Source organism: Orcinus orca, chromosome 10 (assembly GCF_937001465.1).
Source record: "Orcinus orca chromosome 10, mOrcOrc1.1, whole genome shotgun sequence".
Classification (NCBI taxonomy): domain Eukaryota; kingdom Metazoa; phylum Chordata; class Mammalia; order Artiodactyla; family Delphinidae; genus Orcinus; species Orcinus orca.
Window position 1 is genome coordinate 6610920 of NC_064568.1, and position 23682 is coordinate 6634601.

The 23682-nt window shown below is 49.0% G+C and overlaps 1 protein-coding gene across 4 annotated transcripts in view; it reads left to right on the forward strand.

Annotated features, from left to right (window-relative positions):
- The window catches only part of ATP2B2 (ATPase plasma membrane Ca2+ transporting 2), a 353733-nt gene that overhangs the window by 154475 nt on the left and 175576 nt on the right, over positions 1–23682 (forward strand). The window contains exon 3 of one of the 4 annotated variants that reach the window (XM_033437363.2): positions 6024–6118. The exons of the other annotated variants lie outside the window; for them this stretch is intronic. The gene's annotated coding sequence lies outside the window, so the exon portion shown is untranslated. The remainder of the gene's footprint in view (positions 1–6023; positions 6119–23682) is intronic. 4 annotated transcript variants of the gene reach the window in all.

Here is a 23682-nt window from a genome sequence, read left to right on the forward strand (position 1 = left end):
ACAGATGAAAAAAATAGAGTGTGTCAGCAAAGAAACAGAAGCATAGAGAAGAACCAAATAGAAATTTTAGACTGAGATATATGATAAATGAAATTTAAAAGAAAAATTCAATGGATGTGCTTTACTGAAGGCCGGAGGGGACAGAGGAAAGAATCACTGAACCGGAATATAGGACAATAGAAGTTACCTAAGCTGAATAACCAAGAGAAAAGAGACACAAGATAAATAAGTAAACACAGCCTCAGGGACCTGTGAGATTGTAACAAAAGATCTCATGTTTATGTCGTTGGACTCCTGGAAGGAGATAAGAGAGGAAGTGAAACTGAAAAAATACTTGAAGAAATAGTGGCTGAAAACTTCCCAAATTTGGCAAATAACATAAACCTACAGATTCGTAAAGCTGAGCAAAATTCCAAAGAGAATAAACTCAACAAAATCCACACCAAGGTAAAAAATAGGTGAACTTCTGAAAACTAAAAACAAAACAGAAGTCTTGAAAGCAGTGAGAGAGAAATGACACCTCATCTATAAGGGGGAAACAATTCAAGTGACAGTGAATTTCTCATTGGAAACCATGGAGGCCAGAAGGAAGTGGCACAACATTTTTCAAATGCTGAAAGGAAAGAACAGTCAACTCAGAATCCTATATCCAGCAAAAATATTCTTCAAGAATGAAGGGGGGTCTTCCCTGGTGGCGCAGTGGTTGAGAGTCCACCTGCCGATGCAGGGGACGCAAGTTCGTGCCCTGGTCTGGGAAGATCCCACCTGCCACGGAGCGGCTGAGCCTGTGAGCCATGGCCGCTGAGCCTGTGTGTCCGGAGCCTGTGCTCCGCAACGGGAGAGGACACAACAGTGAGAGGCCCGTGTACCGCAAAAAACAAACAAACAAAAGAATAAAGGGGAAATCAAGACAGTCTCAGATGAAGAAAAACTGAGAGAATTTATTGCCAGGAGACCTACCCTAAAAGAGTGCTAAAAGAAGTTTTCTAAACAGAAAATAAACAATAAAAAATGAATCTTGGGGCTTCCCTGGTGGCACAGTGGTTGAGAGTCCGCCTGCCGATGCAGGGGACGCGGGTTCATGCCCCAGTCCGGGAAGATCCCACATGCTGCAGAGCGGCTGGGCCCGTGAGCCATGGCCACTGAGCCTGCGCGTCCGGAGCCTGTGCTCTGCAACGGGATAGACCACAACAGTGAGAAGCCCGTGTACTAAAGAAAAAAAAAAAGAATCTTGGAACATCAGGAAGGAAAAAAAATATGGTAAGCAACAATATGGGTAAATGCAATTGACCCTTTCTTTCTCTTCTTGAGTTTTCCAAATTATATTTGACAATTGAAGCAAAAATTATAACACTTTCTGATGTAGTTTTAAGTGATGTAGAAAGAACAAGTAGCAAACAAAAATTAAAATTGCAGACTTAAAGTTTAACGTATCAATAATTACATTAAATGTAAATGGTTTAAATACACCAATTAAAAGACTAATATTGACAGAGTGGCTTGAAAAACATGACCTGACTATACACTATCTACAAGAAACTCACTTCAAATATAATAATACAGGCAGGCTGAAAGTAAAAGAATAGACAAAATGTATATCCTACCAACATTAATCAAAAGAAAATAGGAGTAGCTATATTAATATCAGATAAAGTAGACTTCAGAGCAAAGAAAATTACTAGAGTAAGAAAGGAATGTTATATAACAGTAAAAGAGTCAAGCCACCAAGAAGATATAGCAATCCTAAATGTATATGCACCAAACATCAGAGCTATAAAATATGTGAAGCAAACAGTGATGGAACTGACTACAATTATAGTTGGAGACTTCAACACCCCTCTCTCAATAATCGATAGAGCAATTAGACAGAATATCAGAGCAAGGATATAGAAGAACTCAACAACACCGTAAACCAACAGGATCAAATCAACATTTATAGAACGCATTCTTTTCAAGTGTCCACAGAACATACACCGCGATAGACCATATTCTGGGACATAAAATAAACTTCAGCAAAATTAGAATTTAAATCAAAGAGAATGTGTTCTCCAATTACAGTAAAATCGAACAAGAAATCAATAATAGAAAGATAACAGAAAAATCTCCAGGCACTTGGAAGCTAAATAATACACATCTAAATAATCCATGGGTCAATGATAAAGTCTAAATGAAAAATTTTTAAATATATTGAACTGAATTGAAATAAAAATACAACATATCAGAATGTGTGTGACATACCTAAAGCAGTGCTGAGACAGAAATTTATAGTACTAAATGCATAATTAGCAAAGAGAAAAGCCTCAAATCAATAATCTAAGCTCCATCTTGACAAAATAAAAAAGGAAGAGCGAAATAAACCCAAATCAAGCAGGAGGAAGGAAATAATAAAGAGCAGAAATCAGTAAAATTGAGAACAGAAAATGAATAGAGAAGACGCAATGAAACAAAGAGCTGAGTCTTTGAAAATATCAACAACATTGACAAAACTTTAGCAAGACTAACAGGGAGAGAGAAAGAAAGAGAGAAATTACCAAAATTAGAAATGAAATGTGATATCACTATAGACCTTGCAAGTACACAATTGGATGGTAAGGGAATACTATGAATAACTCTACGCACATAGATTTGACAACCTAAATGAAATGGACCAGTTCCTCAAAAAATACAGACTACTACAGTTCACCCATATGAAATAGATAATTTGAATAGCACTATAATTATTGAGGAATTTTAATTTTTAAATACCCTAAAAAGAAATCCCCAGACCAGATAGTTTCACTGGAGAATTTTACCAAATGCTTAAAAAATTAACACCAACTCTACACAATGTTTTCCAGTAAGCAGAAGAGGAAGGAACACTTTCCAATTTATCTTATGAAGCTAGAATGACCCTGATATCAAAACCAGACAAAGACAATACCAAAAAGAAAAACTACAGGCCAACATCCCTCATCAATATAATGTGAAAATCTTTAATGAAACATTAGCAAATAAAATTCAGCAATGTATAAAAGCAATTATGCATCATGACCAAATAGGGTTTATTCCAGGAATGCAAGGTTGGTTCAACATTTAAAAATCAGTTAGTATAATTGACCATGTTAATGGTCTAAAGAAAAATCACATGATAAATCCATCAATGCAGGAAAAACATTTGATAAAATTCAACAACCATTCATGGTATAATGTTCAGAAACATAGGAATAGAGGGGAATTCATTCAATTTGATAAAGAACATCTACAAAAACTACAGGTAATATTATCTTAATGGTTAAAGACTGAATGGTTTCTCCTAAAATTCGGAATAAGGCAAGATGTTAGCTCTCACCGCTTATATTCAAATCGTGCTGGAAGTTCTAGCCAATGCAACAAGACAAGAAAAGGAGTATGGATTGGAAAGGAGGAAATAAACGGTCCGTATTTGCAGCTAACTTCATCATGTACATGAAAAATCCAAAAGAATCTATTAAAGAAAAAAAAACCTCCTAGGAGTAATAAGTGATTTCAGGAAGGTCATAGGGTACAAGATAAACATACAAAAATCTATTGTATTTCTGTATACTAGCAATGAACATGTGGGCACCATAATTTAAAATGCAGCGCCATTTACAGTCACTCAGAAAATGAAATACTTAGGTGTAAATTTAACAGGACATGTACAAGATTTGTATGCTGAAAACTACAAAAAAAAACTGATGAAAAAAATTAAAAAATATCTAAAAAAATGAAGCAACATATATGTTCATGGATTGGAAGACTCACCATAGTAAAGATGTCAGTTCTCTGCAGTTCCTACCAAGATCCCCCAACATTTTTGTAGATGTAGAAAAGGTTATTCTAAAATTTATATGGAACAGCAAAGGAGCTAGAATAGCTGAAATGGTCTTGAAAAAGAATAAGTAAGAAGAGTCAGTCTACCTGATTTTAAGATTTATTATATAGAAATCAAGACTTTGTGGTATCAACAGAGAGGTGACACATAGAGCAATGGGATGGAATAAAGGACCCAGAAGTAGACCCACACAAATAAGCCCAAATGACTTTTGACCAAGGTGCAAAAGCAGTTCAGTGGAGGAAAGATGATAACCTTTTCAATAACTAGTGCTGAAGCAATAGGACATCCATAAAGAAAAACAAACAAACAAACAAACAAAAACCTATCTAAGTCTTATGCCTTATACAAAAATTAACTCAAAATGGGTCATGGTCTTAACTATAAAATTAAAACTATAAAACTTTTAGGGGAAAAATGTAAGGGGAAAATCTCCGGGATCTAGGGCTAGGCAAAGAGTTCTTAAGCTTGACCCCAAAGCATGATCCATAAAAGAAAAAAAAATGATAAGTTGGATTTCACCAAAGTTAAAAGCTCATGATCCACAAAAACAAACAAACAAAAAAACCTGTTATAAAGATGAAGACAAGCTACAAACTGGGAGAAAATATTTGCAAACCACAAAATCTGACCAAGTACTGGTATCTGATATGTATAAAAAACTCTCCAAACTCAACCATAAAAAGAAATCAAACAATCTAATTAGAAAATGGACAAAAATCATGAAGAGAAATTTCTATGAAGAGAATATACAGATGGCAAATAAGCACATGAAAAGATGTTCAACATCATTAGTCATTAAAGATAGGCAAATTAAAACCACAGTGAGATATAATTGCACACCTGTCGGAACGGCTAAAATAAAAAATGACACCACCAAATGCTGGTGAGGATGCAGAAAAACTGGTTCACTCATACATCGTAGGCAGGATGTAAACTGGTACTATAAAACCATTGGGAAGTTTGTTTAAAAACAAAAAACAACTAAATATACAACTACCATGTGACCCAATAATTGTCCTATTGTGCATTTATCCCAAATAAATGTAAACTTATGTTCACAAAAAAATCCTGTACAGAAGGTTATAGTAGCTTTACTAATAATTGCCAAAAATTGGAGATAAGCCAGATGTCCTTTAATAGATGATTAAGCTACCTACGGTCCACCCACATCAGGGAGTGGTACTCACCCATCAAAAGGATTGAACTGTCTATACACACAACAACCTGATGAATCTCCACTGAATTGTGCTGAGTGAAAAAAGCCCATCCCAGAAGGTCACACATAGCATGATTCCATTTATAGATATCATTAAAAAAGCAACATTATTGGAGAACAGATTCATGATAGCCAGGAGTTAGGGAGGCATGCGGCGCGGTGGGGGGAGGTGCTGACTATAATGGGACAGCCCAAGGAAGCTTATGGTGACAGAAAGTTCTGTATCTTGATTGTGATTGTGGCTACATAACACTACACACATGATAAAACTGCACGCACACACACGCACGTACACACAAGTGCATGTAAAAGTAGATATTATTATCCTATCCTGCAGATGGAGAAACAGAGGCTTGGAAAGGTCCAGCCACGAGCCCCAGAGCCTCTGTCTCTCCAGAGCACATGCCCATGGCCACTCTGCCTCACTCCCTCTGCCCTTGCAGGCCACACCAGGCAGCAGACAGAGGACAGGGAGACCCCACCTTGACACCCTGCTGGCAGTAGACTAGCTCCCCTGAGATGGGGCCTGGGAGGGGTGAAGCCCACCCAGGCAGGTCTTTTTTCTTTCTTTTTTTTTTTTTTTGCGGTACGCGGGCCTCTCACTGTTGTGGCCTCTCCCGTTGCGGAGCACAGGCTCCGGACGCGCAGGCTCAGCGGCCATGGCTCACGGGCCCAGCCACTCCGCGGCATGTGGGATCTTCCCGGACCGGGGCACGAACCCGTGTCCCCTGCATCGGCAGGCAGACTCTCAACCACTGCGCCACCAGGGAAGCCCCCCAGGCAGGTCTTGATGGAGAAGGCAGGGGCAGCGTTCCCCTGCTTCTCTTCCATCTCCACCCCACCTGACCCTGGCACTAGCCCAGTGCCAGCACACAGGGGACGCTCCACACCGCTGTTCCCTTCCTACTCCTTGCTGACTTGAGTCCCCATTGGGTCACCCACCCCTAACCAATGCCATCTCCCCTTTTCCAGAGCTGAACTTCGTCACCCAGTCCCCAGAGCTGGCAAGACATGGGCCCTATTTTCCAAACCCTGACGCCTTTCATTTAACCAGAAGACGTGGAGGGGTGAGTTGGAGACTGGGGTTTTGCTGGAGCTGGAGATGGGGAAGATCTGGAAAGAGAGCACCCTTGCAGGGAGTGCTGATGGAGGGTCTGATAAGCAGGAAAACACTGTTTGACAGCAGCTGCCTTCCTTCTGCCATTCTAGCGGGGACACTTGAATTATTTATGCACCATTGTGCAGGTGTGGGGAAATCCCCCCACGTGTCTTTGCGTTTGAATAGGGAGAACGGCTAGGAAGCGTAGAAGGAAGGCAGCATCACTGCACACAGTGAACTGAGTCTCAGGTCCCTCGTCAGTAAAATGGGGCGGCAGCAGCATCTCCCTTTTGTCAAGGTCAAGCAAAGATAATCCACGTAAAATGATTAGAAGAGTAGCTGGAACATAGTAGGTGCTCAATAAATGCTAGTTGCCTAGTGCATGTTAGTTAAATGGGGCAGCCCTCTCTGGGGTCAAAATGCCACTTAGCCTTCCAGAGCCAGCCCATATTGCAGCTCTGTGAGATTTCTTTGGCTCCTAGCTGGGATTAACCACATCTTCCTCTGTTCTCCCAAAGCCCTTTCTTTGGGCCTCTGTTATTGCCTTGCTCGATCCGCCCTGCGTTATATACCTAAGAACCTCAAAGTCCATGCCTGCTCCCCCAGACCCACCCCTGTCAGGGAACAGAGGTCACACTGCTCATCTTTGAGCATCAGAAGCAACTGACCTTCCGAAAGAACAGCCCCTGAGCTAGAGCTCAGAGTCAGGATCTCATCTGACCTTCCCAGAAGGTGTCGTCAGCCCTTTCACAGGTGAGAACACTGAGACCCAGAGAGAAGTAACTTTCAGCCAGGAGCTGGGAGAGCCAGGGTGCAACTCAGAGATTCTGAGCTCACTTTCTATTACCCTGCCCTGCCGGCATCAAGGAAGATGAGTGACTCCAGACCCAAATAAGGGAGGAAGCAGACAGGCAGACCAGCGGCGTGCCTCTCTCCTCAGCCCTCAGAGATCACCCAGATCTCTTACCATGCCGAAGTTTTGTTTCTTGCCCAAGCACTTTGGGACTAACCAGGTTGTTTCCAAACACATTACCTAATTGTGCACATATTTATTTAATGCCGTCTCTTGAATATTAAACAATCGGTAATTCGGAACAGAAACACGGGCGTCTAAACCCAGCAGCTTTTGACAGGTGTGGGTGGGGAAGGAGGCTGAGGAGAGCCATCTATGAGCCATTACCGGGTAAAGAGGTGACACCCCCCTCCTCCTCCCAAGATGGGTTGAAAGGCCTCCCAGGTTTATGGTTGGCAAAAACGTCGTGGAATTTTCACCATTGGGGTTCCACCTCTTTTATTATATAACAACAAAGATGCATTAGCTCTTCCCTAAAGGATGCCTGGAGCCGGGGCTTGGCCACCTGTTTATCTGTTTATGAGTGTTTACTGAGCATCCTCTGTGTGCAGTCTCTGTTACACTCTGATTCACCCTTGGGGTGCCTTCGAGTATGAAACACATGAGACTTGGTCCTCATACAGGAGACCAAATAAATACAGCAGATGGCTTCTGGGCGTGGTAGGCACTGTGAAGAAAACAAAACAGGGCTGCAGGGTGGGGACCGGCGGGCAGTCCCTGAGGAGGGGACTTCTGACCAGAGGTCCCGATGGGAGAAGCAGCCAGCCATGCAGAGGTCAGGGTGGTGGGGAGAGCATTCCAGGCAGATGGGGACGGGGGCAAGGAGCAAGTGGCCCTAGTGGGGTTGAGGAAGAGCGAGAAAGGCAGTGGGCTGGGGAGGGGTGAGTGAGGGCCCCATGTAGGCTACGCAGGCAGAGGGATACCCCTCTGCCAGAATTGTTGGGGCCAGACCGAGAGGGTCCCCATGAGGAATTGGAATTGCAGTCTGTGTGCAGCGGCAAAGCTGTTGGAGGGCTCTAGCAATCTGATGAATGTTAGGAAGACATCTTTCTGCAGCTGGGAGAGGACTGGGGGGTGGCAGGCATGCAGGGAAGAGCTGGGTCGAGGTTCTAGGGCTGGAGTGCTGGGGGTGGGCAGGGAGACTCCAGGGAAGGCACAGGAGGGGCTGACCGGGCCCCAAATGCTAAAGGATCTGTCCAAGGTGTTTCTCCCAGGGCAGCTGTGGAGGGCCTGGCCTGAGCCTGCAGGAATCACAGTAACTCTGATATTGATGATAATAATAGTACCTAGGATTTACTAAGCACTTACTGGCTGTGAGCCAGACATTGGGCCGAGCCCCTCATCCTCACCAGCAGCCTGTGATATATGTACGTTCATTATCTCCATTTCACAGAAGAGGGAGGGGACCAAGGCGCAGAGTGGTGAAGTGAAATGCCCAGGGTTGCTCAGCGAGTTAGTAGCAAAGGTGGGATTTGAACCTCGTCCATCTGACTCCGCACGTATGGCCCTCAGTCCATGCTGGCTGAATGAACTGATAACAATAACAGCAATAGCAATAATGAGAGCAGTCACTTAACTATGGTGCTGGCTATGTGCCTGGCCCTACTCTAAGTGCTTTAAAAAAACACTAATCGTTTAGCCTTCACAACAGCCCATGAGGCAGGCACGACCATTATCCCCATTTTACAGAAGGAGAAACTGAAGCATGGAGCTTACCCTAGCCAGGATTTGAAACCGGGAGTTCTGGCTCCAGAGTCCAGGCTTTTAGCAAAATGCAGTGTAAGTTGGGGGAAGCGGACCACCTACGATCTGACTTGGCGCCATCTGCATTTCCAAGTCTGGGGCCAGGCCCCAGGCCTGCGGGTGGGGCAGGCCCTCCGGGAGCCTGTGGGAGACCACGAAGGGCTGAGCTGTCCCCCACAGAGCCTGCTGGCTCCTCAGTGGCCAAAGCAGAAGGCCTCCCAGAGCCTGGCCCTCCTATAGCTGCCAAGATGAGCCAGTGCGGCCTGAGCAGAGAAAGTCCTTGACAACAGAATGGAGAAATCCCACCACTCTCTTTGCCGACAGGCACGTACAGAGAGAAGTGAACCGAGAGGGGTTCATCAAGCCAGAGAACGTCCATGGGAAATGTTTACTCCAAGTCTGTTCAGGAACAACCCCCAAAACAGTCCCAGTGGAACCTCTTTTAAGTAAAAACTACAGGCATCGTTCCCTATAAATAAATCCAACGCAGAGTTTCCACATCAGAGCAACATATTAGGCCGTCGTAACTAAGGCCAGTTTACAAGTAAGTCAGCCGTCCTTCAGAGGTGGACGGTAATTCCCATCTGAGGGGCAGTGCTGGGGCCGGGGAACAATGCATGCGAAAGTGCTGTGTGAAAGGTGGAAACTTACACACATAAGGGCTTTTGAAGTATTCGCGGATTCGTAAACATCTCATCCTTTCCTTGCATCCTGTTCTCCTCAATGAGAGAACAGAGAAAAACATGGGCCCATGCCCTGGCCAGTCTGCCCAAGAGTCTGCAATACCAGGGATGGAGCAGAGAGGCTGGGGCAACGCACCCCAAGCCCCGGAAACTCCTCAAAACAGGTTCTGTATTGGGGAGGTGGGCGTGGCAGACGACCAAGCTCCGCGGCTCTCCTGCGGGTTTCAGGTCCTGACCGTGCAATCCTTGGCAAGGCGTTTAAATTTCTGCCACTGCAGTTTTATGTCTTTAAAATGAGAGTAAGAAGCCCTCCCTCTTGAGACTGTTGGAAGGATTAAGTGGGAGAGGACATCTCAGGGCATGGAGTGTCACCTGCTGCTCATTGGGTCTCTGCCCCCGGCGGCCCCAGTGGGAACGGCTGCCTCAGGTGTGAGGACCCCGGACCCCTTCCCACTGGAAGCACATCAGTTTCTCTGAACCGTACAAACACTGGGAACACGTTGCCACCTGTGTTAGTTTGCTGGGGCTCTTGTGACAAAGCACCACAAGCTGGGTGGCTTAAATTAGCAGACGTTTAGCGTCTCACAGATCTGCAGACTGGAAGTCTGGCATCACGGGGTTGATTCCTTTTGAGGGCCGGGAGGGAGACTCTGTTCCCGGCCTCCCCTGCAGCTTCTAGTGGTTGGAAGGTTCATGATCCTTGGTGATCCTTGGCTTGTGGATGCATTTCCCCATCCCCACCTTCACATCATCTTCCCTCTCTGCTTGTCTATCTCTGTGTCCAAATTTCCCCTTTATAAGGACACCAGTCCTGTAGGGGCAGAGTTCACCCTAATAACCCTCTCTTAACTTGCTTACCTCTGAAAAGACCCTATTTCCAAATGAGGTCATATTCACAGGTACTGGGAGTTAGGACTTCAACATCCCTTTTGGGGGACACACAACACCCTCCTAATTGTTTGAAGCTGACTCTGAATGGGCTCCAGGTTCATTCACGACATTTCTGAAATAGGCTCAAAGAATATTTTACATCATTTTCTAAAAGAACAGTGTCCTCAGAATCACTGACTCCTTAGCTTCCAGTAGATCCCTCATGAACGCTTGGCCTTAACAAACCCCAGTCTGGCTCTCTCAGCCATTATCTTATATGAAGAGCAGGTGGGTTTGAACCCAAGCCCTTGGTCAGCCCTGACTGTGAACTGGACTCCAGGAACATGGGAAGCCACGGTCCCAGCTGTTGATGCGGTCACAGGGGAAGGCCACAGGACAGATAGGAGTGCACCAGGGTCCTTCCCAGCAATGATCTTTGAGAGGTGAGGGGAAGAGGCTTCCTTCCCGGGAAGGAAGCCTTTGTCTCCTTGCAGGTGAACATGAGTGCTCCCAGGGCCACAAGAGAACCCTCACCTGCTCTTTCCGTGGTCAGATAACTAATCAGTCACTCAACTGTCATTCTGGGATGAGACCCACTCCCGGGCCTCTGTGTACACAGGAAGTGCAGGGGAACCCCGAGCCCATCATCCCCACGGCACCCCCAGCCCGGGTCCCTGGAGAGTGAGGGGTCAGTAGTAGACCCCACCTTCTTGCCTGATCTCCATTCTTAAAATAATCTCCCCCACCTTGAATATTGGAGGTGCCCACTTCACTTGCACTGAGAGCCAGGAATCCGTTTCCAAACACGCCGGGACCGGGTAGGAGTGCCCTGGACTCGGCACAGGCAGGCCTGGATGCTGGGCCGAGTCCCAACGCTGCCAGTCTGAGCTCTCTGATCCCAGGTGAATCTTGCACTGTTCCAGCCTCAGTTTCCCATGTACAAAGTGGAGATGGTTCCTACCTCACGAGTGAGGGCCATCTCTAAAGGGCTCGTGCAGTGCCGGGCATCCAGTCGGCATGCTCCCTCTTCTCTCTCTGGGCTTCAGTTTCCTTCCCTGCCAGCAAGGCTGTTGGACCAAACGGGCTCTGGCAAGCTCCATGTGGCTCTTGGGGTGTCCTCCAGGGAGTCCAGCGTCTGGCCGGGCAGAAGAAACCTCCCAGCCCATAGGCCTGCTCTGCCGGGAGCTCGCTGAGTGAGCTGGGGCAACTGCTCCCCACTGCTCACAGGCCTGCTGGCTCAGGGTGACCGTGGCGAGGTTCCTGGAGACTCTGACCTCATGCAGCCATCCAGAGGTCTGAGTTTGTGCCTCACCAGGTGCCCTAAATTCTCATACCCCATTCTTTTCTTGGCCATCTCAAAGGCTCTGAGAATGCCAGTCAGATGCTCCCTACCCATCTCCAGGTACCCAGGCCACCTCCGGCATGCTGGAGGCAAAAGCATCTTCATGGGGACACCGCCCAGCGCCTCGCACATGCCATGTCCTGTGCTCGGCACCCGACAAGTACTTGTGCAGCTGAATGTATTATGGGATCCGCTCACCCAGGTTGAAGTCCAGGGGGCAGAATGTTTTACCCCTTCTGGGGGAGGGAGGTAAATGTCCCAGGGACATTTCTATTCTCAGAGTGGAGCCGCAGTAGAAGAAGATGCATAACAGAAGCCACTAGTGCACTCGTGGTGGGCTTGTGGGCAGGAAGGCTAGGGATGGGCTGCCTTCAAGTCAGCCTTTCTCTGCAACTCTTGTTGTGGAGTGAGGTCTGACCCTGAGCCTTGAGATGGTACTGTTGGTGCCTTTTCACTGTCTCTGGGGGAATTCTGCTCACCGCACTGCACCAAGGTGAGAATGAAACAAGGAAATATGTAGGAAGTAGCGTGGGCACGTGGCGTGGTAGAGAGAGCATGGACATTGGGTTCATACCTGGCCCTGCTGGGTGACCTTGAGCAAGTGACCTCCCCTCTCTGGGCCTTAGCTGACTGATCTAGAAACAGGTCACAGTGTTGTCATGAGGACCAAAGGCGCTTCTGTAGGCCACGTGCCCACCCCAGCCTCTCCCCCCACCGCCCCCAACCCCACCAGCTGATTGCATGACAGGCCTTGCCCCCCTTTGCGGGGCTCCTGGCATCATGCAGACAGGCCAGATGCCCAACGTCAGGTGCCAAGAGCCGAATCCCCTGGGCCCGGCCTGGGAGGGGTCCTGCCCTCCAGGTCTTTCCTTTCACCTGGTCTATCTTCGCTGGGTGCTGGCAGCTGCAGTAGCAGAAGCACTGTGCTCAGGCTTGGAAAGACCAGTGTCAGTCACTCAGTGTGGGGCCCTTTCCTCTCTGTGCCTCAATTTGCCTGTCTGTAGACTGGGCGCAGCACCCCCTGCCTCAGGGGCTGGCATGGGGGCTACTGAGGTAACCAATATGCAAGGGCCTGGTAGGTAATTGCTCAAAACTATTTGCTGCGTCAGAGTCCAATGGGGTCAAAGGCCACTGGGGTCCCAGGCATTCCTGAGCTCCCTCAGGCCTCACTCTCAGCCTTGGCCTGCCTGGGGTCGAGGGTGCCCCCTCCCCAGGGTCAGCGGAAGAAATAAGAAGGGACCTGCCTTCCCTTCAGTAGGGAAGAACAATAAAAACTTATAGCATCTTATTGTTAGAAGGAACCAAAGAACTCCTCAACAACCCCACCCAATGACTGGTAACTTTTTAATTTCTTGCTGGTTACCTCCAGGGACAGGGACCTCACTACCTCTTGCGTGACCCAGAGCAGAGATGGCACCCAGTTCACACACCTTGTGCTCAGGCGTTTTATGCATGTATAAACCCAGTGCTCCTTACTCAGGGCATTATGACTTTTAGTTTACACACAATTTTAACCACATGAGTTATCTGATTTCTGTAGCTTAATTGAAGACCCTGCTCGGGTTTCACCTCCCCTGAAACATCCCCAGCAGGACTTCCATCCCCAGGAAAATTAACCACTCACCCTCTGTCCCTGCAGCTCTTCAGATACGTCTCTGTTGTAGAATGTATCCTATTGTGTTTTACTTGGCTGTTCAGTTACATCTCTCTCACTAGATCCTAACTCCCTAGAAGGAGTGGGGCAGTGGAAAGAGCTTGCTTGGACCTTAACTCAAATAAGTCTGACCTTCATGCCCTATTGCCTCCTGGCTGTGTGACCCAGAGGAAATGATCTAACCTCTCTGAGCACACGGATCAACGTCAGAGTCTTCATGAGCCTCTCGCCCTCCTTGAGCAGAGTCCAAGTCTTCCTACCCCTGCCTCCATAGTCCCTGACCCACAGTGGGTGCTGAGTACTTGTTGAGGAGAGGAAGCGCAAGGAGGCCATGGGTACAAGTTATGAGGTGGCAGGGGAGGGAGTTTTTCTGCTGGAAGAGCCAAGAGACAAAACAGTCAGGAAACTAAGATGCGCAGGCCAGACACGTGCAGCAGTCTGGGGCTACTTAGGGAAGGGGCAGCAGAGGGAAACACATCACCACCCAGGAGCCACCCCAGGCAAGCTGCCAGCACTGTGGTCCCTGAACCAACTTTGTTCAACAGGAGAGTGTTCATCTAGTACCTGTGTGACTTAAACTGCCTTTTAAAAAGCAAAAGGCTGAGAAGCGAAGGAAATCGCGAGGGCGACTAAATAATATGTTTGCGACATAGATGTTCTACTGGTTGTCAAATAGGAGCTGTTGTGATCAGCAAAATATCAATTCATGTAAAAGTGAAAAACATAGTCAAGGGCGGGTTCCTCACACCTGAAAGGTTTAAAATAAAACAAACGTCAGCACGCAAAGGGGAAGATTACAGGAGCTGGGAAGTCCCTCGTGTGGAACTGCTCTTCTCCAGAGATGCTGGAGAAAGTCTGGCTCTCCGTTCGACAGGAAACAGGTGTGTTTTCTTCCTGTTCTCTGTCAGTGGACAGAAGGGAATCGGGCGCGCTCTAAGGGAACAAGCGAGGAGTGTCATGGGGCCACGAGACAGGATGAGTGGGGGAGTGTGTCACCTTTTTTCCCTTTAGTCTAGAGAGGCTTCCTGGAGGAGGCGAGATCCAGGCTGTTTGGTCCAGGCCCTCCCCACTGCCCCTGGCCTGGCCTCTCCCCAGTGCTCACACACACGTGGCTGCTTCGTTGGAAGCCTCTATGCTCGGGTCTGGCCAGATGCACATGTGGTGGCTGCCCTTTCCCGACGTTCCCAGGGCCACTCTATACCAGTGACTTGTACAGGGAGTCCTCAGAACAAAAGGACTTCCAGGTAACAGGATTGGAGCCAGGGCACCGCTGATAGGATCAGAAGCCTCAAGTGAACGGTAGCCCAGGAGGAAGCCAGGGCCACAGAGAAGTGCTCACCACCCACACTGCTTTTGGCAGTGGCACTGTTTTGCCGAGCATAGGCGCTGTGGAGGCCGGCCATGCTCCCCCGCCCCTCCCCACCCTGGCCTCCCCCTCGCTGGTCCCAAGACCAGAGAGGGAGGCAGCCCTGCTGGCAGCTGGACCAGGCGCCGTGGCCACCTCACAGGGTATAGCCACAGGCTGCAGACTTCTGTGGTTGCTGTCGGTGCTGAAGCCAAGAGGTCAGAGTGGGGGTTTGTGTCCGTGGCCTGGGATGCAGCGGGGACACCGGGGGATTCGCCACCATCTCTAGCCCAGGTATGGGTGAGTGGTTCACCGGCACAGCCCGCAGCCCTGGTCTGGCTGGGCCCCTCGGGGGCCTGGGACTGCAGCGCAGGGCGGGCACTGAGATGGAAGCAACTTAGTGCAAGGGGAGGGGCCGCAAGCCTGTGAGTGCTGGGCCGGGAGGGAGGCTGGAGGGCAGGCACGCCCTTTGGAAGTTTATGAGGAGCCCCACGGGGTCAGTCTCTGGCCCTCACTCAGCTCTCTGGGCACCCTTCCTGCGGAGGGCTGCTAACGTGAGCGAGAGAGTGAGATAGCCCAGGTTCAAATCCAGACCCCTGTGTGACTTTGCACATTTACCTCCGCTCTCTGTGCCTCAGTTTCCCACCCTATAAAATGGGAGTGGTGATAGTGGGACCTATTTCTTAAGGCTGTTACGAAGATCAGATAAGATGGTAGATGCAGCCGCAGAGCTCTGGGCATCTCCACTGCCCCCTGCTACTCCCTGAACAAGGGACCCACCTTCAGAGGGCGCCTGATCAGCGCTGGAAGGAAAATTAGGAGACTCCTTAGGTTATCGGCCTGATTCACAGGTGCAGCTGCAAAGGAGATGATCTAGGTTATAGCCTCAGACTGTCTGCAAACTTTTCAGCTGGAAGCCTCAGACAAGTTCTTGACCCTCTGACCCCCATTCTTTCATATGTGAAGTGGAGATAATTATAGGATCTACTCCATGGGATACTTGCGAGGATGAAATCATGCCTCACACATAAAAGTTTATCCTGTGCTTCATACTTAAATCGGGAGCCACTATCACCACCACCATCATCACTATTGTTACTATTATTGTTGTTGCCATTGTTGTTGATGATGATGTTTCGAGGAAAGGGAGACTCGGAGAGGGAAAGGGACCTGCCAGCAGTCACACAGCAAGTCAGAGGGCAAGACAGGGTCCAGCCCCGACCTCCTAACCCCCAGTCCCTGTTCTTTCTGCTTCCCTCACCATCTCATTGAACCTCATTGGTCTTCGCCGCCCCTCAGCACATCCTGCCTAGAGCTTGGTTTCCGCTTGCAAGAGGTCACCCTAAAGCATATAAGACCTATCTTTTAGTGACCTCATTGCTTCTGGGCACAGTTTGGGGGCACCACACAAGGGAAGCTGGCATCCCCCAAGATGCTGGGCCAGCAGAGAGCTGGGGGAGGCTATCTTCTCCCCATGATTTCCTCAGTGCCCCTCCAAAAGCCCACAGCTTCCCTCTGTGCCCAGGGATCCTTGGCCAGGGAGACCCCTGAGGGGGGCAGGATACAGCTTTTGAGGGCAGAACTCCTTGTTTTCCAAGAGGCTCCTTAGGAAGGGAAGGATTGGGACCTCAACTTCCACCAAGGTTTCCTTGGATGTTGAGGACAGATCTGGGGTCACCCTCAGGGGTCTCCTGGTTCCTTAGCTGATCTGGGGCACCTCTGAAGGCTTGCCTCTGTCTCTCTACCTTCTAGCCATCTGAGCTTGGGCCTTCCCTGGCAGGGAGGGACGGAGACACAAGAGGAGGCTGAGGAGGGAGAGGAGAGAGAGGATGGAGTTTGCTTTAAGGAGAAAGAAGAGTTATGTACTTGTTTTAATAATATAAATATTACATGAGCAATGATAATTATTATGATTCCCATTTATTGAACACTTACTATGCACCAGGCACTGTGCTAAGAACTTTATATATGTTATTTCAATTAATCTTGACCATAGCCTAATCAGGTAGAAAATATCATGATACCCATTTTACAGATGAGTAAACTAGAAGAGACTTATTTATATACCATGTGGTAACTACAGATGCCAAGCAGATGAAATAAAGAAGGATAGATTCTGAGTGAGATAATAGGGAGTGCTGGGGACTGTGGCAAATTGGAGAGAGCCATTCAGTTGTTTTTTTGTTGAGGCATGATACACATACATTAAAGCATGTACACAGCACTGATCTCAAATGTACCATCTGATGATTTTTACACATATTTACACCACCCAGATCAAAATACATATAGAATATTTCTAGTACCCCAAACATTCCTTCTGAGGCATACAAATTTAATTTTTTTTTTAATTCTGCAAAACTATCACAGCCAAGAGGCACCTAAGGAAGCATGATGACTAAATATAATCTGGTATCCTGGATGGGATCCTGCAAGAGAAAAAGGACTTTAGGTAGAAACTAAAGAAATGTGACTCAAGTATGGACTTTAGTTAATATTAGCATATCAGTATTGATTCATTAATTGTGAAAAATGCACCATAGTAATGTAAGCTGTTAATAATAAAGGGAACTGGACGTGTGGTAGGTGGGAACTCTCTGTACTATTCTTAGCAAATTTTTTGTAAATCTGAAACTGTTCTAAAACAAAAAGTCTATTAAAAAAAAAAAAAAAGCACTCTTCAGATATTTAAGCAAAATATATCCATGGGCAGGGTCTGGCCTTTGAGCTGCCAGTTTCTGACCTCCAGTGGTCTAATGCCCTTATTTTACAGATGAGGAAACTGAGTCCCCCCAAAAGGGGAAGGCACTCGTCAGGGCCCCAGAGTAGGTCAGTGGCAGAGCCAGGACTGAAAGGCTGGTCAGTGCTCAGCTGTAAAGGTTGTGGTTTGGGGCGTGGGTTCAGGGCTGCCAGGGTCTCCCTGAATCCTGAGTGCCTTGCTGAGGACTCGCCCTACAGGAAGCTGCCAGGTGCCACCGGCTTCCCTCTACTGCTTCCCCCTGAGCTCTCCAGGGCTGTCAGTTGGCAACCAGTTCTCCCACTGGCCTCGGCCCCAAAGGGAGTGGTCATGGGCAGTTCCTGTTCTGGGAGCAGGGTGTTGCCTTCCCACTCCCCCCTCCCCAGCCTGGATACACCTGATACATGTCCCCATGGCTAGCACGGGGTCTGAGTTGAGTGTTGGATGGATGGGGAGTGAAGAAATGAAGGGGGGAAGAAATGAATGGAAAGCGTGGATGGTTGGGAGAGAGTGGGGGGAATAAAGGGTGCCAGGAGTGCAGACTCTGCAGCCAGATGGCCTGGGCCTGCCACCTCCAGCCACAGCACCTTGGACAAGTCAACCTCTCTATGCCTCAAATTCCTCATCTGAAAGTGGAGATGATGGTAGCTCCTGTGCCTTACAGGAGTGTGGAGAGGATTAAAGGAGCTGATTGACACGAGGGAGGGAAGTTATAAATATAGGCCAGGAGGGAAGGAGAAATGGGGGAGGGGTGATGATTTCGTTTTCATATTGGGACATGGAAACCTGGATGAAGCCACAGGACTGGCCACTGACCCAGAAAAGGGGTTGGGTAGCTTCACACAGTGGTTAGAGCACAGATTCGGGAGCCAGGCTGCCAGGAATCAAATTCCAAGGCCACCACTTACTAGCCACGTGGCCTTGGGCAAGTGAGTTAACCTCTGTGTGCGCCAGTGTCTTCTCTGTAAAATAGATGTGATAACAGCAGCACTCGCTTCACGAGGTTGTTATGAGAATTAAGTGGTTGTTTGGTATGTGTGTAGCCCGTGGGACTATACCTGGTATGTTTAAAACAACCTCTGGCATATAACAAGTATTTGTTAAATACCTGGGAGAGGTTTTGTACCAGAAACCCACTCCTCTCTCTGGAAGGCGCTGACTCTTGCCAGAGATCGAGGTCCAGGCGTTATAAATTCTCTTACCTCCTGAACCCAGGCAGGAAACTGCCCTTCACGAAGCCAGATGGGGTGAGGGTCGAACTGTTGACCAGTTGCCCATCTATATGGCCTCACCCACTCCAGCCAACCCCGGGGTGAGCAGCATTTCTCATATTTTAAGAGAAGCCAGAAATCTGGATTCTGCACAATTCCCCAATTTTTAAACATTGGCTCTTAGTTCAACTTTATTTTAAGCTCTGAGTAAAACAAACAAATTTATTTTAAGCTGGCTGCTCTCCCAAACAGTTGATTTGCAGCTTCCACCCCAGTCTAGCCCTGCCAGTTTGCTTTCTTTTATTATTTTTTTCCTGCATTTTAGAGAAAAGGAAACTGAGGCACAGAAAGAAATGCTTGAACCTGTGTGTCTGACATTTTATTGGAGGCAAGAAGCAATCTCCTAGTTTCCCTCTCCCGGCTGCAAGCGACACGGGGTCCCCGGGGAATCCACCAGGCTTTGCAGCAGGTGAGGGAGGGGGACTTGAGGGAGAATTTTCCCCTCCGCCTGGGTTCTTCCAGTAGCATATTTGAAATACGATGTTTGCTGACCAGATGCTATCTGCGCCATGCATCAGGGGTGCAGCGGATACGAAGCAGAGTTTCCCCACTTCCAAAGCCTTAGCAAAGATTAGGGATGCTGGGACCCCCAGCGTCCCTTCCAGCACTGGCCCAGCAGATGGGAGGCCACGATTCCAAGGGGTTCCTGACCCTCAGTCTGTGGGAAAGAGCTAGCAATAAACTCTATGTGAAGGAAGTCGCCTAAGTGAGAACTAAAGGGGTTGAGGAATGAGGGGAGGCATGTTCTGGAGGGATTTTTTTTTTTTTTTTTTTTTTTGCAAGAGGGTTAATTTACAGACCTGTCCTACTCTGAACCTGAGTTGTTTTTTCTTTTCTGTTGAAAAACTGCCCTTTGGTTCCCATTTACTTAACCTGTCTGTGCCTCCATTTCCTCATCTGTAAAATGGGGATAAACATTGTATTAACCTCCTGCAGCTTACGATGAGGATGCAATAAGACAGCATGTGCCAAGGATTAAGCAATAAAAACCAGTGTGGCTGTCATTGTCGGCTGCAGCCCGCCTCCCTGTCTGCACAGGTGGGGACTTGAGGAGCTGTGGCTCTTGGCCTTTCTTCCCCCTGACTCTCTACGTGTTTGTGATCTTAGCTTTGTCTGGAGACCTACCAGCTGTGGAGTGCCTCTCATAGGTCAGCTTCTATGCTAGACCCTCCCACCCATTTTCTCTTCCTTAACCCTCAGAGCAACACTGGGAAGGCAACACCATCATCAGCTTTGCAGATGAAGAACCTGAGGCTTTCAGAGGAAACATGACTTATCCAAGGTCACACCCACAGGGGGACCTGACCTTGAGCACACCCTGTTACCTTCCTGAGCCTCTAGCTTCCTCATCTGTAAAAGGAGGTTCAGGACACCCACCCCAGGGCTGCTCTGAGGACCTATGAGGTAATGACTTGGAAAGTGCACTGTCAGCTGCAAATCCCAGCCAAATGGGCAGCATTGATGTGAGTCCTGCAGAGGCCTGATCCCTTTCGGGGTTCAGTGCGCTTTGGCAGCAAGAGTTACAGAGGAAAGTTATTTCAAGTGTCTTTTTCTTGGGTGGGTTCCAAAATGCATCTCCTCTCTCCATCTAACAAGTGCAAAGCTGGCTTCGGCAGGGCCTATGCCTAACGCAGGTAACCTCCGGTGCAATGACCTGCGAGGCGGAAGGAGGTGGGCGTGGTGGCCGCAGGGGAGACAGGGTCATGCGGAAGGCCTCAGGCTATGGAGTCCGATAGACATGAGATGAAATCCCGGCTCTTCCACTTCCTAGCTGGGTGACCTTGAACCTGCTATTCAACCTCTCTGAGCCACACACAGAGTATTGTTATGACGGGGGGTCGGGGTGGGGTGGTGCTGAGCACAGCTGCTGCGAAGCACGAGGATCCACAGACATCCAGCGAGACAAGTGCCAGGTCCCAGGCTGGGGCAGCAGACCTTGCAGAGGGTGGGCGGCTAGAGAGAAACCAGCCTCAGGGCCGGGGGAGAAGGGTTCCTGCTGAACCTGGGAAGGGAACACGGGTCAAGCAGGATTTAGCAGGACACACACTGGGAAGGAACGCCAGCCAAGTAGGTCCTAGCGGCGCATGTACACTGGCCCATGAGGAGCTGGAGGGCAGGCACCGTGTACTCTTCGTCCCTGTGGCCTGGCTCCCGACCAGTGCACAGACTAGATTTTAAAAACTGAATTTAGCGTCCACTTTCCTTTCTGCCTCAAATCCTCCTTGTCCTTCAGTCTCCAACCCCACCACCCGCCTCTGTGAAGTATAGAAGAACACAGGCTCCGGTATCGGACAGATTGGGATTCAAATCCAAACTTTGCCCTTTCTGGCTGAGTAGCCTTGGGCAAATCACCTCCCCTTTCTGACCCTCAGTTTCGTCTTGTCAGTGAGCTAACACTGTCCCTCCCCCCAGCAGAGTTACTGTAGGAGAGGATGTAGATGAAAGCACCTCGCATGGGCCCTGACACAGAGTAGGCATTCCAACAGTGGCACTGCTGCCGTTCCTTCCAAGTGTAGCCCGGGGCCACCTCTGGCTCCGCTGTTCTCCCCAAGGCAGACTGAACTCCCCAAGGAGTTCACGATTTGTCTTTACATCTCAGATGACAGGAGACAAGCACCTAGGCTGTATACCTCAGTGAAGAGTAAGTGTCACCCCCATTCCCACAGTCTCTTTACATGATTTCCACACTGCTCCTATGTTGATTGGACATGGTGGGCTTAATAACATCCATAAAACACCTCGAAAATGAGCATCAGAAGGCAGATCACTGGGGATGAAGGGATAAACCACCCTCAGGGACTAAAACGCCATCCTCTAGCTGTGAGAATGTACAAGTTCATTAGTGTCTCTGAAAGTTCTCATGTTGAAAGTTCATGAATGAAGGGCTTTCTGGCCCCAGATCCCATGTCTTATTCCCAAGGATCGCCTGGAAACCCTGTGCCGTTGCTCAGCTGACTATTTATGGGTGCCTGTCTGGCACCTCCTGGTCACGCTGCGTTCCTGAAAGGGGGCCCTGGCTCTGATCCCTGCGGCAGGAATCCCACTAAGGTGGGGCTGGTGGGGTCTGGGCCCGTAGAAGGGTCCCCTACCCATCTGGGATGTGTGTGCCCTTGAAGCCTGAAGCCTGTCTGTGCCTGGCTCACACCCCCTTACCCTACATGCAGTGCAGGCCCTGTTCTGGGAGCCTCCTCCTCAGAACTGGAAACGGGGTTCCCCCTGTTATTAGCTGGGAAATCCTGCTTTAACACCCAGCACTGTTGCAGCATCTCCACGGCCCTCGGCAAGGGCCTCGGAGAGATTATCTGCAGCAGCGTGGTCTCACTGCCACCCCCTGAGCCCCTGGTGACGTGGTGCCTACAAGTCATGCAGTTTGGTCCAACATAATCACAACCTAAAGGAACAGTCCCTAGCCCACTCTTGGCCCCTCCGGCCCATCTCTTCTTCCGTGTTACTTAGGATTTCTCTCCACTCACCTCCCACGGGCACGGAGGGGTTCACCGCCGGTGCAGGACCGGGCGTCTGAGCTTAAAGCTGGCCCCCAGCCCCCTTACCGCCTGCTCCAGTGCTGGCTCCCACACCCGGCCTCTCCCTCTGGGCCCCTGAGCTAATTACGGGCTTACCTCAATGATTCTACGGAAAAGCTAACTAAATCAGGGTCGGCCATCAATTTTCCGGCTAAGGACAGGCAGCCCGACCCCTCCTTCTCCGTTCCAGGATTCTGAAGCCCTGGCTGCAGCTTTGCTTGAGTCTGAGAACAGAGTTTATGTCTTAGGGCTGATGTGAGGAACAGCAGCAAGACGGGACATTTCCCTCGCTGCCCCTCTGCCCCGTGTCGGGGTGACCATGTGGGAGCAGGTAGGGGGCTTGAAGGACTGGGGTGCAGCCAGATGTGAGCCGCTCGGGGAAGGTGTGTGAGGAGATGAAGCAGGTGACAACCTCTCACATGCAACATATAAAGCAGCCAGCGTGGCGCAGGGGCTGAGCCAATGTTTGTTGAATGAAGGAGTGACTATAAAGCGCCTGGCCCAGTGCCGCTTACAGAGTAAAACACTGAACGATGTTCATTCTCTTGTCCTTCCTGGAATTCCCATTTGTAACTATAAATATTCATAGGACAAGGTGGCTAAGTTCCTAAAACCTTTATGTGAATACGTTTATTGCACATGTTTCCCCTTTGAAATGTGAGGGCAAGAAAGGTCAGGGATGGCTGGGGGCAGTGGGGGTGGGAACTGAGGGCTCTGCTGCCACCGCCTGGCTTCCTTTATCTGGGACTCAGCATCCCCTCTGTAAGGAGGGGTGCCTTGATACGAGTCCCACCTGTGATTTTCAGCCCCTCCCTGCTTTGTCCCCTCATTCGCCGTGGCCTCCTAACCTCCTCGCTGGGGCTGATGTCCGCAGCCAGCACGTGGCCGTCGTTATTTGTTTACTCAGTGCCCACTTGATTGCAGGCAATGAGTGACATGCCTAACTAATTAAGGAGACCCCGAAGGCAGGGAACACGTGGGGGCTGAGGACCCACTCTGTGTGCCAGGTTCAGCAGAGCACTCAGGACACAGGCTGTGGAGTCTGATTTGAATCCCAGCTAGCTGTGTGACCTTCGGCAAGTCACCTAACCTTTCTGTGCCTCAGTTTTCTCCTCTGCAAAATGGGCGTGATAGTAATAGTATCTCTCTCATAAGGTGGTTGTAAGAATTAAGTGAGTTCATACGTGCCAAGTGCTCAGAACAGGGCCTAGAATGTAGTTGGCGCTCCCTAAGCATTAACCATTACTCGTATTTCAGAACTAGGAGCTCACTGATTCCTCACCAAAGCCTGGCCTGTACGACGGCTCCCGTTTTACAGATGAGGTTTGGGGAGCAGGAACCACTTGGCCCCGGTTACCCAGAATGAAATTGCGGCTCCACTGCTCTCTCTCAAAGAGGAGGGTCTGGCAGTGCTTGTCAGGACAAGCAGGGCTGGGGCGGCACAGAGGTGGCGAGAGAAGAGCTGGGCCTCCCTCAGAGGCGCGAGCTGAGTCCGGAGGTGGCTATAAAT